Here is a 17,543-nt window from a genome sequence, read left to right as displayed (position 1 = left end):
AAGTTTAATTGATCCCTCGGGTACTGGGACTTTCCTGTATGGCATTTTAACTTTCACTTCCTTCACTTCTTCACTGCACACTCAGCAAGAATACCAGCTCTGCAGTAACATCTGGCGTTGCAGCACACCCGGGACACATTCGGTGTCACTGAGGTGGGCCCGATGATGAAGCATGCCACCGACTAGGTCGGTGGGTGAGGGCTTCATGAAAAACCCAAGCGGTTTCTTTTCCTTGGGAAAACGTACAACTCTGAGTCGCTTCACCTTCTAAATACATATATGGTACTGGTCCTTTTTGATAGAACATATAACCCTGGGGATTCGGACCAGCTTACCTGGTCCTCTCTCTCTTTTTGATCTATTGACAACAAGTCTCATAGCCTGGACCTCTACTGTGTTATTGGTCAAAATCCCTGCAGTGGTGTTAATGACCCCTTCCACAACCTTAGTGAGTCCCCGAATATTAAGACCATGGGTCCCCAGAAAGGTATTATACCTTTCATAGCATCAGTAAACTACTGCAAGGTGGTGTCTGTCTGATCTAAGTCGACTGTGCTAATCATTCTCTTAAACCGAAATGCACGGGCATTTCTACACTGTAATCAATGTTCTTTATGGTAATTGGTCAGGGCGATATATACCGAGGGTAAGAGGTAAGAAAGATAACACCGCCCAACCATCCCTCAGGAAGACGGACATAGCTGTGAGATCCACAAACAAAGTAGACATTGGGGGGCGGTATTAGGGGCGGACTATCTGCTAGTCTCAAATTATAAGTGATGTTGCATCTGCTCTCCCCTACCTCTATTTTTCCAGCCTCTTGGACACAGAAAGCAGCTGTAACATTAGCCACTGCCAGGGGTATCGGCTTATATTCAGTAACATTATGGGCCTGAAAGAACTGGAAGTATTCTGATGTATTAAACTGCAAGAAATTATCAATTTCTGCCTGGGACCATGTTCCATTTCTCAGTACCCTATCATGCAAGAGCTTAGGAACAATCTGCCAAATGGCTCTCGGCCTACATGACCACCAGGAGGTGCTCTATGCTGGAAACGTATATTTGTTTAAGGGATCGAGAATCAGTACTCTTTCATTCTAATGTAGCAGCCCAGGGAAATGAACGAACCATACTAAGCAATGCAAACCACTCCTCACAGCTATTGACATATGACAATGGCATGGACAACAAGTTCTCACTTCTATGAGTCACAGAGGGCAGCAACCCACATACCGAGCATTTGTGCTGTTATAAGCATTGTATGTTTGGCACAGAGTCTGGATGAACACATTAACTTTATAGGACTTTCGGTGCTCCTCCTTGTGAGGTGCCAAAGTGATAAAAATATGTTCAAGGGGACAGGCGTAGTGCTAATCAAAGTATGCACAGGATATTTCTCCTCAAGAAAATATGCTGGGGCTCAGCGGGCTGGGACTCAGGCACAGGTGGACCAACAGGCCGCCCAAAATTATGAACGACTCCAAAGGCATACTTGCTGTCGGTATAAATATGGACAGACAGTCCCTCACTCAACTCAGAGGCTCGGAGAAGGGCAACTAACTCTGCAGCTTGGGCCGATTAGTAGGGAACACGTGATATCTCGACTACTGTGTATAATGTTGTTACGGCATACGCTGCTGTTGTGGTGCCATCTGGTAATTTGAAACAAGAGCCATCGACATATCGCTCCCCTTGGGGATCAGATAAGGGAACATCAGTCAGGTCTACCCATCCCTTCGTCTCCTCCTCTTTATGGAAAATGCAATCATGCATGTCCGTGTCCTCCCTCTCAGAAGGAAGGGGAAGTAACGTGGCACAACTTTTGATGGTGATGTGTGGTGCAAACAGGGTCAGCTCATAGCAAGTCAGACGCGCACTGGTAAGGTGCTGTGTCTTCGTTCTGTTCAAAAGTGTGTCCACAGCATGCAGAACCATGACTGTGAGGTCAGTATCAAGAACGAGCCCTGCCGATTATCGATTAGAGAGGGAAACAGCCGCGACTGCTCTTAGGCACCTCAGGAGGGCTCTTGCGATGTTATCACAGAAAAATTAGCACACAGCCTGTGCTTACCTCCAAAGGCCTGTGTTAAGACAGAGAGCGCGCAGCTAGCCATCTCGTGTACATACAACATGAACGGCTTCTGGTAGTCAGGCATGCCAAGCACAGGCGCAGAACAAATTGTAACTTTTAGTTTCTCAAAAGCTTGTTTACATGCATGCTTCCAAGGCAAGGGTTCATGCACATCTTTAGTGGATAGTTGCAATAAAGGCTTCGTTAGTAGGGAGTAGTTAGGAATCCAGTGGCGACAATACCAGGTGATACCTATAAAAGCACGCACATCCCTTTGAGTCTTAGGGAGGGGCATTTTAACAAGGTTGCTAATGCGTTCAGGTGTTAGCCTCCTTCCGTTCTTCGACAGTAGGTGACCTAGGTAGGTGACCTCCTGTCAACATGCTGAAATTTTGTGAGGGACTCTTTGTACCTGAAAAGCCTACCAAAACATTATTATGGCCGGACAGGGCTGCCCGGGGAACCAGTGAACAAAACACAGAGCTATTCATCGCACCTGTATCGACCAATAATTTTTTAGCTGATCCCTGCAACTCAGCTGTACATAAGGTCCGCGCTGATCCACAGGGATCTGAACTGATTCCTCACCCTGCCCCTGGCTGTCCCAGCCATGTGTTACCCCCGTCACCTCATCCAAATCGTAGTCATCATGGTAATACTGTCGCCCCCTAGGGTCATTAAAATAGTTTTCATTAGAGCGACCCCGCTGCTCCTCACCTGTCTGGCCTCTGTCGTGGCTGCCTGCCCCACAACCCCGTCCTCGAGAACCTCGTCCTCTAGGGACAGCAACTTTCAGTAACAACCTCGGACACTCACAGTGCCAGTGCCCCTCCTCCTTACAATATGCACACTGGTTTGGCCCCAAAGAGGTGGCATTTCTGCTAGTGCGAGGACACCTGCTGCATTAACAACTTTGTCTTCAACTCCCTATTTTCTTCGCCAACTTCTCCTTCCCCTGGTTCTCTCTATGCTCATAGTATTGTGCCATGCTCAAGATCAACGATGGGGAGGAGGTAGTCCAATTGCTCTCTGAGGCCTGTAACAGAGTCGCGATCTCAGGAAGCAGGTTTGTAATAAATCTGTTAACGAAAAATCGGACACCCCCTTCCATTGGTAAAGCCTGCCCACTAAAATCCCTAAACACTCCTTTGAACCTAGTAAAAAAAATCAGACACACTTTCATCTTTCTTCTGATAACATGCCGTTAACTTGTCCCAATCTACTCTTCTGGGAGGAATAAGAGAGTGAATGTATGTAATAATACGTCCTGGCAAAGCTAGTATCTCAGCCCTAGACTTCTCACCAGGCTTCCTCTCTTTATCCCATGTCCTAATCTCATCCCAAGTGCCACCAAACTCCACAACATGGTCCTGTATGCACTTGCCACCGAATATCCATGGGTAGCAATAACACGAAAAACATCTCAATGTCTGCCAACGTCATAACCGTCGACGATGCAGCCTCTGTTAATTCTTTATAATATGCAGTGGGATTTTTCCTAGGGTCAAGTAACTGAGTCTTAAGGGGCGAAACCTCACACTTTTTCCAAGGAGTATAAACCCATTGTTCCTGGAAACGGCCTCTACTCGCTGTCTGACAACAGCATTATGCTCATCTCGCAGCTCCGGTATCTCAGGATGAAGCATAGGGTGCACCTTCTTCATTGGAAACTGGAACGCTGTTGTCGGACTTTACTGGTGCAACCTAACCCGGTATCCAATCAACATTGTAACATTACTAAAAACACTATTAGGGGCCATGTCAGCAACATACACATGGTACCGGATGTCATAAATAATTTGGGGCGCAACATCATTGAAACACTGCACCCACAACCCTGTCAGAGTAGCGGACATATGCTTGAGGGCATGCTGCTGTACAAACAGCTCATACTCTTTCAACACACTCCACACATCATCCACACTGTAAATCGTATTCTGGGCTCACAGGCCAGCCTGGTTAGCTTCCATCTTTTTCTATGCATCTCCCACATCAAACCGAATCAACACCCGCCCCATTCCCTCCTGTGCAGTCACTCAATCCCCGTCATCCAATCATGCACAGGCGTCCCAATGCTCAATGAGGTCGGGTAGAGGAAATGTGAGGCAGGCGCAATAATCGAAGGGGCAGGTAGCAGTGTTAATAATGACTGTGTTGTAGGTGTAAGTGATTGGGAGAGGGAAGAAGTTGGAGCAACCGGCATAGCAGAAGGACCTGCAGTAGCTGTAGGCGCAACAGATGAAGCTGAAGAGGAAGAAGAAGGAGGCGCTGTAGCCGAGGCAGCCAGATCAATAGCAGGAAAATCAAACACAGGGGCAGACAAGGCAGAGGACTGGTGTTGTGGTAGAGCAGGATATACTTTCTACGGGGCATATGGAGGCGGAGGTCGAGTATCTAACAGGTCCTCCACAAAGGCATCGCCTTCTTCTCGAACAACATAGGACTCGTCACATTGCAACCTAAACCTCCAGTTAGCACTTTCTATGCGCTTCTCTATTTTCTCTCTATCATACGCTATAACCTTCTGTGTTATCATCTGCGTCTTCCCCCTTCAAGCCTCCTTTTCTGCTCCTACTCGCCTCTGTTTAGCTTCCTTTTGCCATACCCGGAGATAATCAAACATCGACAGCCTACTCCGTTTTGCAAACAATTTATCCTGCAAGAAATTAAATTTCTGTTCATCAAAGGTACTTGTTAATGGCCACTGTAACTCTGCATTGTCCCTTGCATATGTGTGTCATAATGTACTAAATATAATGGGCCCAAGGCGGTGCTTAACGTACATGTCATAGTTTGGAGTGCCTTCCGGAGGCGCAGGTTGCCTCTCGTACAATTGAGCATCAGCAGAACAGCAACAGCACCTCAAACAACACAATTTTCTAAAACATGGCATCTTAAAAAGGAAAAACAGATTCGCTATTCGTACCAGACGAATAACTAACCTATCCAATATCTTTCTGAAAGCCGGTCCTCGGGGCGTATAAAACAGAGACAAATCAAAAGTCAGCCCTCAGACTGCACCAAAGACTAGTCAAACCCCAAGCATTTTCACCAGGAAGACAAATCCATTATGCTGCCTGATAGAGTGTCCGCAGACACTCTGTAACCAAATCGGTCCACAGACCTACCAAATACATTCAAACAGTCCGCAGACCATACCAAATATGGCCCTGTCATCCCCATCCTACTGCGGGCTAGGATAGGCCACCTGTGGGTCCCTGTTTGGGCGCCAAATGAAGGAAGTGGCCTGATTATGGTCCCCCGGGTCACCTGCAACCACCTCTCAGCCTTCCAAGCAAATGAAGAGTCAGTCAGACAGTAGAGAATGCAAACCAAGTTATTTATTAGTATAGTGCTGCCGTCAAGCCCAGTCTGACCAGCCTCTTGAGATGGATGGCGAGGGACTTGACTCCCCCCAACATGACATAAGATATTATACATTTCCAGATCTCTAAGAACATGCCCCAGACTGGAAATTTCCGGTCCAGGCACTAGCAAACAAAGGGAGCATAGAAGGATGAACTACAGTCCTGGGACCGGGTATATGTTATCTTCACTCCACGGCCACTTCATTCATGCTCGCCATTAGAGTGAAGGTGGGAACGAGTCTATCTAGCAGCTATGGTATGCAACAATAGAGAGTACATTCATTAGTGCCGCTTAAATCGGCTTTGGAGAAACATGAGCAAAGGTGCATGGAGACAGTTTTCTGCTGAGGCAAGCAGTATGAGGCAGGAGCTTAGCTTCGAAAATGAAGCAGAATAGCGGATACTAATAAAATGGCTCCATGAATGATAACTTAACACAGAATAAAACATGAGCAAGGGGACGATAACATTTTAAATTCTAACATTTACCAGCCATCACATGTCCTGCAAAAGTGCTTGGACTCGGCTATCAATAAGTATTTCCATGGTGATACAATGGTGAGGTGTGTGTGCCACGCAGCACGATGTAAGACCCTTAGATTGGAAAATAAACTTCTACGCCTGTGACAAGAACTGACTGACAATTTCCTAGACCGGGCTCAAAATAAGCAATGGATTTAAAATCTTCAGGGAATTCCTCTATCAAATTCACATATCTATTGGCTTTGCAGACAGCTAAGCATAAGCAAATATATTCACTGATTTGTATGAAAAAAGGAATTATGTTCAGTTGATATTGAATACATTGAATGTATGATTCAAGTAACTATTTCAGTCATTCTACAACCACGCACAAAAAGGGCCTAATTATGATGTCGGGTGGACTTAAGTCTGCCTGACACTGTCTCAGTCCTGGGACTGGCTGACCTCCATTCGGTGGTTCCGACCCTCTAATTAGGTTGCGACAAACACTGTTCGGTCGCATTTCTACTTTTCCCTAGGGGAGCATGCCTTACGGCCGTAAACCAGCCGTAATACATGCTCCCATGGGGAAATGAGAGGTGCTGTTCATCCCTGCACCCCAGTGCTTAATTTGGGCCGGAGCTTTCCGGTGCTGAGTACCGGCACTTAATTGGTTTCCGGTGCTTGGCACCGGCACCTAATTGTCAAGACCACACTTAGGGCAGTCTGCCACAAGGTGGCGCTGCTCATGTAATTTAGTATAACAGTATACCAGTTGTTTAGGAAAACAATATACATTGAAAAAAATACTAATACCTGCCTCCCCAGCCATTCCTTTAGCTTTGGGGGCCTGGAGTAATCTGAACTGTCGCATTCAAATGTGAGAGAGATGGTCAGGTGGGGGCAGATTTAAAAGCCCCTTATGCCAGATTTGCACCACAGTTGCGTCACTTCTGTGACACAAAGCCACGCCATGATGTGGGCTATTTACAACGTGACGCATCTGGGAGATGCGTCACGTTGTAAAGCCCTGCTGAGGGGAGGGCGTTCCGGCGCAGTAACGCCTCCTAAAAGTGGCTGAGTGACATCTACAAGACTGCACTCGGTCGCTTTTCAGGCTATGCTGCGTCAAAACCCTGCTTCAAGCAGGCGTAAGGATTGATGCAGCAGGTTAGGGAAAGGGGCACTCCGAGCCTTGATGGAGCTGCTTCGCGCTTGTGACGTAACTCCAGCAATGCGCCGCCTTTCCGCCGGGGGATGCGACACGCATCTGCCCATCCGTGTGCCACGGTGCACCGCATTGTAAATGTGGCGCATCAGTGGTGGCGCGCGGGTAGGCAGATGCATTGTAACTCTTCTGGCGCATCCCTTCTGATTAGCAAAGATGCGCCAGAAGTAGTAAATCTGCCCCTAGTTGTTTTGGCAGAGATGGCAGGGGCGATGGGTGGTGCAAGCTGCAGTGGCCTCCTGGTCAGAGCACTGACACTTCATACTTTAAAAATTAAGCACTGCTGCGCCCTGTGGCTGGCACCTCAAAGTGCCTGCCACGGGGTACAGGGATCAACAGGGGGCACCATAGGGGCCTCCTCGGCCCCCAACTGGATGCCACACACACATGGGTGACCTGCTGGGGGGCCCCCAAACATGCGTTCTGATATGTTTCCATGTTGGACAGACCGGCTTGGAAATCATACCAGAAATCGTGTATCGTAATCCCAAAGGCGGAAAGGCCCGCCCTTTGGGATTACGAGCCAGTTCCGACTGGCCAACGGGCTCCTTAAACCTGTCAGAATCCAGCCGGAATAACTGGCTGGTTTCAATTCCAACCGGCTAATACATAATCCGCTGGTTGTAATTGAAACTGACGATGGGGGTCGGAAAGCTTCCGTCCAAAGGTTGGAGGCTTTCCGACCTTCATCATAATGGGCCACTTAATGTTACTTTCATATTTATATTTATATGACACCTAAAAGGGCAAAACTAATAGTAGATAGGAAGCAACTAGTGTTGACTCCTTATGTGATAATGTGATATTCTATTCTGAGTTCTCTGCTTCACAGATGTGGTTAGATAAAAGACATGAGAAGGAGGCATCTAAATTCATATTATTGAGCCACTTCTAGTTTAGAGGTTCAAGGGATCTCCTCTTTACGAGGACAAACTCAGTCTATGTTTTATTAAGTTTCAGGTACTTAAGACATTTGACCCTTTCACTAGGTAGGTTGCCCCCTCAGCCGCTACACGGTCCCCCTGTGCCGCCGCTGTCTCGCAGTGCGGCCTGTAACCGTTGCAGTCCTTCTTCGGCCTCGGACTGTTTTTCCTTTTCTTTCCTTTTCTGTGCCAATTATACTGCCTTCCTTTTTTCACCTTTACAGCTCTCCGCATTTGTTTGCTTCGTCGCCCATAGTGACCGTGCCCTCCTCTCCTCTGCCCCCCACCCGCTCCCCTCCCTCGCGCTTCCTGTCGCTGCCTCCCTACGGCCTGCCCCTCTGGTGCCCCATTCGCCGCCCCGCTCCCGCCTCCCAGCTGCTCCTTTCTCCCATAGCCCTTCTTATGGAGGCCGCGCAGCAGGCGCGCGCAGTGGTCGTGCGCAGCAGGCGTGCCGCTGGCGCGCCAAAGGCAAGCCCGTCTGCGCACGTCTGCGCCTGGACCGCGCCCAGCGTAGAACCCTGTACCCCGCCAAAACCAAGAAACCCGACTGAGATACGACACCACCACCCTCCACGCACTCAACACCGGCCGACCAACCGCCTGCTACCAAGCCACTCCGAAGCACACCCACGGACCCTTCTACTGCCAAACCTGCAAATTCACCTGCCTCCGAACCTACATCCCACCACCCAGACCAGGCAACAACACAAACCAACTCAAGTGCATCCTGCTCAACACCCGCTCCGTCCACAAGCACGCCGTCGAACTCTGGGACCTCCTTGATACAACAGCACCAGACGTCACCTTCCTCACAGAAACCTGGATGAACGCCTCCTCAGCCCCCGACATCGCCATAGCCATCCCGGACGGCTACAAGATTACCCGAAAGGACCGCGTCAACCAAACCGGAGGAGGAATCGCCATCATCATTTATGAAAAAAATGAGAGTGAAAAGACACTCCCACTAGCAAGACACAAGGTTATTAACTGCCCATATGGTGAGTAACTGTCAAAGCGACCCTTCTCAATAATCACATCAAAATATTACAGAACATTTTTTTGATTATGTTTTTTTATTTTTATTTTGGATATTTCTTTTTTGTAAATATATTATTTCTCTTAAACAATTCATTAGTGAACATACATATATTCCATGCATAAATATATATATAAAATAGTCAACACAAGAATACACTATACAAAACCAAACACAGAATCTCCGGTCGATGTAACAATGAGGTAGGCAAAGCGGTGGAATATAGCAACTACGCGCGTTTCGGCCAGTAGCCTTCGTCAGGTGACCGTCATTGACAAAAAACAAGACTTGACATAGTACAACGTAAATTATCAAGGGATTCACATTTAAAATCTCAGGTGATTGATTTCTGGTATGTTCTGAGCCATAGGATGGAAAAGAAGTTCCGCACTTCTGTAGTGCCTTTTAATTTATCCGATCCCAAAAAGTTTTTTGGACTCATTTAGTCGGTCCTTTATTTTTCTGACATTCCATATGGATAATCGCGGTTATATTAGTAAAAACATTGAGGCAATTTGTGGATCACGTCCTTATGAGATAGAAACTGCTTTCTGGGTAATATCTTCTTTCAGGGAAAGACCACCATATTTATGAGGTCATCTAGTATCTATTCGGACGTACTTGGCATTGTTGATGCGACTCTATTATTTTATCTTTAGACAAGGTACACTCGGCGTAACATAAGAAAACAATGCTCGGATAGACCTTCCCGTAACAAAGACACGTCTATGTAAGCAATAAAGAATATCGGAAGGCTATTTACCTGAGATTTTAAATGTGAATCCCTTGATAATTTACGTTGTACTATGTCAAGTCTTGTTTTTTGTCAATGACGGTCACCTGACGAAGGCTACTGCCCGAAACGCGCGTAGTTGCTATATTCCACCGCTTTGCCTACCTCATTGTTACATCGACCGGAGATTCTGTGTTTGGTTTTGTATAGTGTATTCTTGTGTTGACTATTTTATATATATATTTATGCATGGAATATATGTATGTTCACTAATGAATTGTTTAAGAGAAATAATATATTTACAAAAAAGAAATATCCAAAATAAAAATAAAAAAACATAATCAAAAAAATTGTCTATAATATTTTGATGTGATTATTGAGAAGGGTCGCTTTGACAGTTACTCACCATATGGGCAGTTAATAACCTTGTGTCTTGCTAGTGGGAGTGTCTTTTCACTCTCATTTTTTTCATAAATGTTTATAGTTCCCTACAACTAGCAAACGTAGTTTAAGTAGGGGTCCCCTGTTTTTCAAAACATGGAATCGCCATCATCTACAGGAACACCATTGATGTCATGGCCAACTCCGAAGATGCCCTCACCACCGCCGAACACCTACGCTTCCAGATCCACACCAACCCCAAGACCACCCTCAGAGGAACCCTCGTCTACAGACCCCCGGGCCCATGTACACAATTCAGTGAAGCCTTCGCTGACTTCATCAGCCCACATGCCCTCGCCTCATCAGACTACATCCTCCTAGGGGACCTGAACTTCCACCTGGAGAACAACAATGACAACAACACCACCACCCTGCTCGACAACCTCGCAAACCTCAGACTCAGCAACTGGTGAACACCCCCACCCACTATGCCAGCCACACGCTCGATCCCATCTTCTCTGACAGCAGCCACGTTGCCTTCAGCCACTCCATTAGACTACACTTGTCCGACCACAGCTGCATCTAGTCAGTCAGTCAGTCAAAACACTTTATTCGATTACTTAAAATCATAAAAGCAAATATAAACAGTTCATACATCAAAATCCATACAATCATAGGTGCAAATTGTCATACATTATACACAGTGTAATAAAATTCCATGATAAAAAATTATATACTATCTTAGAAGAGTGAAAGATCCGACAAGGAGATTACGAACAGCTGTTCTTTTAGCATTATTCTGTGCAGCAGCCACCAAGAAATTAGCAACGCCAAAAATTACACGAGTACTACTTAACAGTTGCAAATAGGTGAGTGCGGGCCTAACTTGTAGAAACCCAGCTTCTCTTAATATCGGTACTAAAAACTTTTTCCTAATATCGGCGTAGTGCTCACAAAACATAATAAAGTTCATCGTGTCTTGGATAGAAAAGTTATCACAACTACAAGGGATTGAAGTTTCAGGTTTGCCCCAGACTGGAAAGTAACCCAGAGACAAATTAATTATATTGAACCTAAATCTAATTAAAAGGTGACGATGAAAAGGGATTATAACAATTTTTAGGTACGGCTCAAGTAACAATGAGGTTAATAAAACATAATTAGCTCTGACACAAGGTTTCTTCAGCACCCGTTCCTCATGATCCAGAGATAACATACCCAAAACATTTTTCTTTGTCCAAGTTAAATCCTCTTTTCTAATAAGATCAGGTGACATGTACATTTCTGGGCCTCTGAGTTTTAAAAACATTTCTTTGATATAAACTAACCAGGACACCCTATCAACCTTCTCCATGGAGATACAATCTCTTAAAATAAGGTGATTCAATGTAACCTCTTGGTTCAACCAGGTCTTTATCCAGCAAATCAATAGGGCAACTTTCAGTTGATCGATAACGTAACCCAGCCCCAATTCGGAGTGCAAAGAAAATGTGGGGGTAGATTGGGGAACCCGCCAAGAGGGATCTTAAAAATGTATTTTCTGCAACCTGTATCTTTTCTTGAGATAAAAAGCCCCATAGTGAGGTACCATATGAAGCTATAGCCAAACATTTGGATTTATAAACATTTAAAAGTGCCTCCATAGGTCTTGCCCTCAACCGCTTCGCAAAGCCCATTAGCGCCGCCGTCGACCTAGCTACGGCGTTACATTTAATCTTCTGCTGAGGTCCCCATGTACCTCTTTCATCGAAGAGGACCCCAAGGTATGTAAAAACAGGTACCCTTGCATATGAAGCGTTTTAATTTTAGGCCCCTGGGGCATCTACCAGCGACCATGACATGTGACTTTTTGTTATTAATCTGCAGATCTAAAGATCCCATAAAATCCCCAAAGGAATCCAACAGCCTCTGGAGACCCAGGCCAGTTCGAGCCAATAACACTGCATCATCCGCATATAGGAGAACCAGGATTATGGAATCTCCTACACGCGGAACATCCAATGAAGCCCCCTCTAAAGACTTATCAAGAGCATTAATGTATAAGGTAAAAAGAAGGGGCGCCAGGATGCAACCCTGCCTAACACCCTGTTTAGAGCTAAAGTGACTGGTGCATCCCCCCTCCCTTGTAACCCTGACTGATGCTAAAAGCCCCTGGTGAAGAGCAGCTAAAAAGTTTATTAAAGATGGTTCAATCCCTATATTCAGTAAAATTGCCCAAAGCTTTGCCCGGTTAACCAGGCCAAAGACCCAAGAAAGGTCCATAAATCCCATATAAAGCAACCTTTCCTTGGCCCGAGTATATTTACTTATTAAAAGGTGCAAATTTCAGCATTGATCTAGGGTGCTTCTCTTCTCCCTGAACCCGTATTGAAGGTTGGAGAGGACCCCTCTCTCCTCCAGCCAATCCCTAAGCTTATGCAAGATGACTCTGCCCAAGATTTTAACAGCAGAGTCTATCGACGAGAAAGGTCTGTAGCAGGAGGGGTCATCTCTCAGGCCCTTTTTAAAAACTGGGATTATTATTGAAGTAGCCCAAGATGGCGGGAACCCATTTATACTAGACGCATTAAAAACATTAGTTAAAATCTTTGCCCAGAATTTGGGTAAGGTACCATATAGGTCCGCTGGGACGCCATCCGGGCCTGGGGCTTTATTTTTGGATATCTCCAGAATCGCTCTATGAACATCGTCCTCAGTGAATATAAGAGGTGGTACAGGTTGCGTGGGTATGTGATAAATCTCTTGGCAGGCACTGCCCTCACTGCCATAGATCTCACTAAAATGTGAGAGCCATTTTTCGTCTGGGATCACACAGTCTAGAATAGAGGTCTCTTGACCTGAGAAGAAGGGATGGTTGATGGTTGCCCAAAATTTGCTGCTATCCCTTAGAACATCTGATGACAGAAGATTGTTCCAGGCCTCAGTTTTGATATCCTTTTTACGGTTAGCAATTGCCAATTCATATGTTTTTGTTTTAATGCTTGAAGAAGAGCACCATGAGCTTTGGTGCAACTACCATCAAACCATCTATACAGCTTATTTAATTTCCCTTTATTTTTTACCTTCAGGTCCTTTCCGATCTGAGTGCAAATGGAGACATAGGCACCAATAATTTCCCTACTAGGGGCAGAACTATCTAGACATACGGCCAGATTAACATCAGCCTTTATTAAGAGATCCTCAATAAAGGCTTCTGAGACCACCCTAGCCCAATTGAGCCTCCTACCTTGATCTTTTGGGGTTAAGTGGTTAATCTCAGTAGATATCCTGTTCCTGATATCAGTAACCTCCCCCAAGTCCAATACCAGGGTTACCGGGTTATGGTCACTATACAGAGAGGCAACTACTTCATAGAGAGTTGCCCCGGCTAATACATCAGATGATACAAAAATATAATCAATCACAGTGTCAGATTCTTTGCCCTTGAATGTGGGGACCCTCTCCTCCACCAAATCATGTGCTACCTCGAAGAGGTTCATGTTAGCTAGGAGGTCCTCCAGAGCCTCTCCCTGCCTACTATGTTCGAAATGCGGGACCACAGAGCCTGGAGGCCCTTGATGGCTATCTAAAAACAATCCCAACTACAGGGATGAATATTAAAATCACCCATGATAATAATTTCGAATAAAGTGTCAAGTGCTAATTTATAATCAGTCAAAAAACCAGCCAGGGAACCTAAATGTTGGTTCGTCAAATCCTTTTCACTGGCATTATAAAAATTAATTAATAAAATAGTAGGGAGATCTGGACCAGCCCACTCGAGAATTAATATATTATTGGAGCCAGACTCCAGCATTTTCAAGGGACCACTTAGTTTTAACGAGATAAGCAAAATTAGGCCTCCTTTTGGTCTACCCCCTAAACCAGGGATTGCTCCGACAACAAAACTGGAATACCCATCCAAACTAAAGCTTTTAGATATATCCCATGTTTCTTGAAGGGCGATAATATCGTACTGTTTAACAAAATCAACCCAGATATCGTCATTTCGTTTTTGTCTAATTCCAGCCACATTCCAGCTAAGAATTTTACAAGTAGGTCCAGCTAAGAATTTTACACAGCTGCATCCACTTCACCTTTAAGAAGACCACATCCCACCACCGCCCGCAACAGATCCCCCGTAGATGCTGGAGCAAAGTCACCGCAGACCAGCTAACCACATCACTAAGGCAGAACCCACCTATCACCACCACTGACACCAACGACGCAGCCCGCAACCTCACACAGTGGATCGTCAACTGCGCCGAAGCCCTTGCACCACTGAAGAACCCTCTAGACAAGCCCGGGAACAGGAAAACAACAAGGTTCACCGACAACCTCAAAGAATCCAATAAATCCTGCCGAATCCTCGAGAAAACCTGGCGCCGCGAACAGATGACAGAACACATGACAGCCCTTTAAGAACGCCACCCGCAAACACCACCAGCTGATCCGCACCACCAAAAAGACATTGTTCAAAGAACGGCTGGACAACAACACACACAACAGCAAGGAACTCTTCAGCATCGTAAAAGAGCTCTCCAATCCCAACAGCAATGACATCACACCGTCACAAGACCTCTGCAACTCCCTCGTCATGTTTTTTCACAGCAATATCGCCGATATCCACAACAGCTTCGGCGCCCAGACTCCACCCCCAGCCACTGAACCAACGCCCCCTACAACCACCCTCAGCGCTTTGACTCCCACCAGCAACAAAGACACCGCCCACACTATGAAAATCATCCACTCCGGCTCTCCTTCCGACCCATGCCCTCACCACATCTTCAACAAAGCCAACACCATCATCGATCCCCACCTACGGAACGTCATAAACAACTTACTCGCGTCCGCCACCTTCTCAGAGAGCTGGAAGAACACAGAGATCAACGCCCTACTGAAGAAGCCCACAGCGAACCCTAAAGACCTCAAAAACTTCCGCTTCATCTCTCTTCTTCCCTTCCAGACGAAAGTGATCAAGAAGATCGTCAATAAACAGCTGACCGCATTCCTTGAGGCCAATGGATCCCTCAACCCATCCCAGTCCGGATTTCGAGCCAACCACAGCACCGAGACCGCCCTCATCGCAGCCACTGACGACATCAGGGCTGTACTCGACAATGAGGAAACCACCGCCCTTATCCTCCTAGACCTCTCAGCCGCCTTTGATACAGTCTGCCATCGCACACTAATAACCCGCCTCCACAACGCCGGGATCCAAGGTAAAGCCCTGGACTGGATCACCTCGTTCCTCTCCGACAGAACCCAGAGAGTCCGCCTCCCTTCCTTCCGCTCCGCGGCCACCGAGATCATCTGCGGCGTACCCCAAGGCTCATCGCTCAGCCCAACCCTCTTCAATATCTACATGAGCCCCCTCACCACCATTGCACGCAAACACAACCTCAACATCATCTCATACGCCGACGACACCCAGCTGATACTCTCCCTCACCAAAGACCCAGCCACCGCCAAACTCAACCTCCAGGAAGGAATGAAAAACGTCACTGAATGGATGAAACCCAGCCGTCTGAAACTGAACTCAGAAAACACGGAGGTCCTCATCCTCGGACCATCCCCATCTGCCTGGGATGACTCCTGGTGGCATACAGAACTGGGCACCGCACCGACACCCACTGACCACGCACGCAACCTGGGATTCATCCTGGACTCCTCTCTCACGATGACCAAGCAAGTCAATGCCATCTCATCTTCATGCTTCAACACCCTGCGCATGCTCCGTAAGATCTTCCGATGGATCCATACCGGAACTAGAAAGACGGTCATCCAGGCCCTCGTCACCAGCCGACTAGACTACGGGAAAGCCCTATACGCAGGAACTACAGTCAAACTTCAGAAAAGACTCCAACGAATACAGAATGCATCCGCACGACTCATCCTCGACATCCCCGCGACAGCCACATATCAGCCCACCTGCGAGACCTGCACTGGCTCCCCATCAACAAAAGGATCATGTTCAGTCTGCTCACCCACGCACACAAAGCGCTCCACGACATAGGCCCTGAATACCTCAACAACCGCCTCTTGTTCTACACTCCAACACGCAAACTCCGCTCGGCCAGCCTCGCCCTCGCCACCGTCATACGGATCCGCAGAACCACCACCGGAGGAAGATCATTCTCCTACCTGGCGGCCAAGACGTGGAACTCCCTCCCTGCCCGACTACGACTGACCCAGGAACACCTCACATTCAGGAAACACCTAAAGACCTGGCTCTTTGAGCATTAGCGGCACTCACCACCTCCCAGCGCCTTGAGACCCCCACGGGTGAGTAGTGTGCTCGACAAGTGTATTGATTGATTGATTGACATTAAGGGCTTCACTTACAAACTTTTGACACAACACAGCGTAGCAGGCCTTCTTGGGAAAAGGGAAAGAATGCACTGTATCTACCAGATACGGCGCCTTCCTGTCCATCTCCCCAATGCTGGTGCACGACCAGCAGCCGGGCACCAATGCAGATTCCCTTGCGTCATGTTGTAAGGATGCTTGAGTTGCGGGATGATTGTTTTTGTGCAGTAAGGGACACCGTCCGGCACAAAAACAAAAACAATCATTGATGGTATTTTCCTCTTTGTATGGCAGCATGCAAAGAAAAAGGAAAAAAAGAGGAGAAGTAAAATTATTTTTCCTCCTTGCGCCACACCTACGCCGCCCCTGGGGAGGTGTAGGATTCTGCACCAGTCCCAGGTTTACGATACCTCAAAAATGTGGGAATGCTTCAGATTCCATCAGTGTTGCGTGGGGAGCACCTACAGCTATTCCTGCACAGTGTTCTGTGTAAAAGGGGTACATATTTAAAAAAGCCATGAAAAACCACGTAAAGTGGCTTTGCATTTCCTTGTAAATATTCTGCGGCACATTGTACCACCGGAGCATAATAAAAGTGACACTCTGGTGGCGGAAAAGTGCCACTAGGGCCTGGTAAATGAGGCCCTCAGATTCCAATGGTATTTAGACAGAACATTTCGAGATATAACTATCAGTTTATCAGCATATTGCTGGATAGTAATGTTCTGTTGGCTAAACCATTTGCCCAGCAGCTTTAACACAGACTGAACATCATAGGAGGGAAAAGAGAAATATGAAAAACTCTACATAAGATATGTATTGGTGACTATTTGGAGGTTCAAATGACAAATGTGTTCATGTTTGCTCTTGGAGCTGGTTAGCCACTGAAATGTTCAGAGGTTTCCCAGGACTGGGTCACTGAAGAGCAGCATCTAGTTGGCTTTCAGGTTTTTGAAGGGTATGCAGATTTGACTTGACCAGTGTTCAGAATGGCGAGAAGATACCTGTGTAAAGTGCAGTTCGTGCAGCCCAAACAGGGTGTAAGGTCCTC

This window comes from Lissotriton vulgaris, chromosome 5, assembly GCF_964263255.1.
Source record: "Lissotriton vulgaris chromosome 5, aLisVul1.2, whole genome shotgun sequence".
NCBI classification, from domain to species: Eukaryota; Metazoa; Chordata; class Amphibia; order Caudata; family Salamandridae; genus Lissotriton; species Lissotriton vulgaris.
This window is presented reverse-complemented; position numbering follows the sequence as displayed.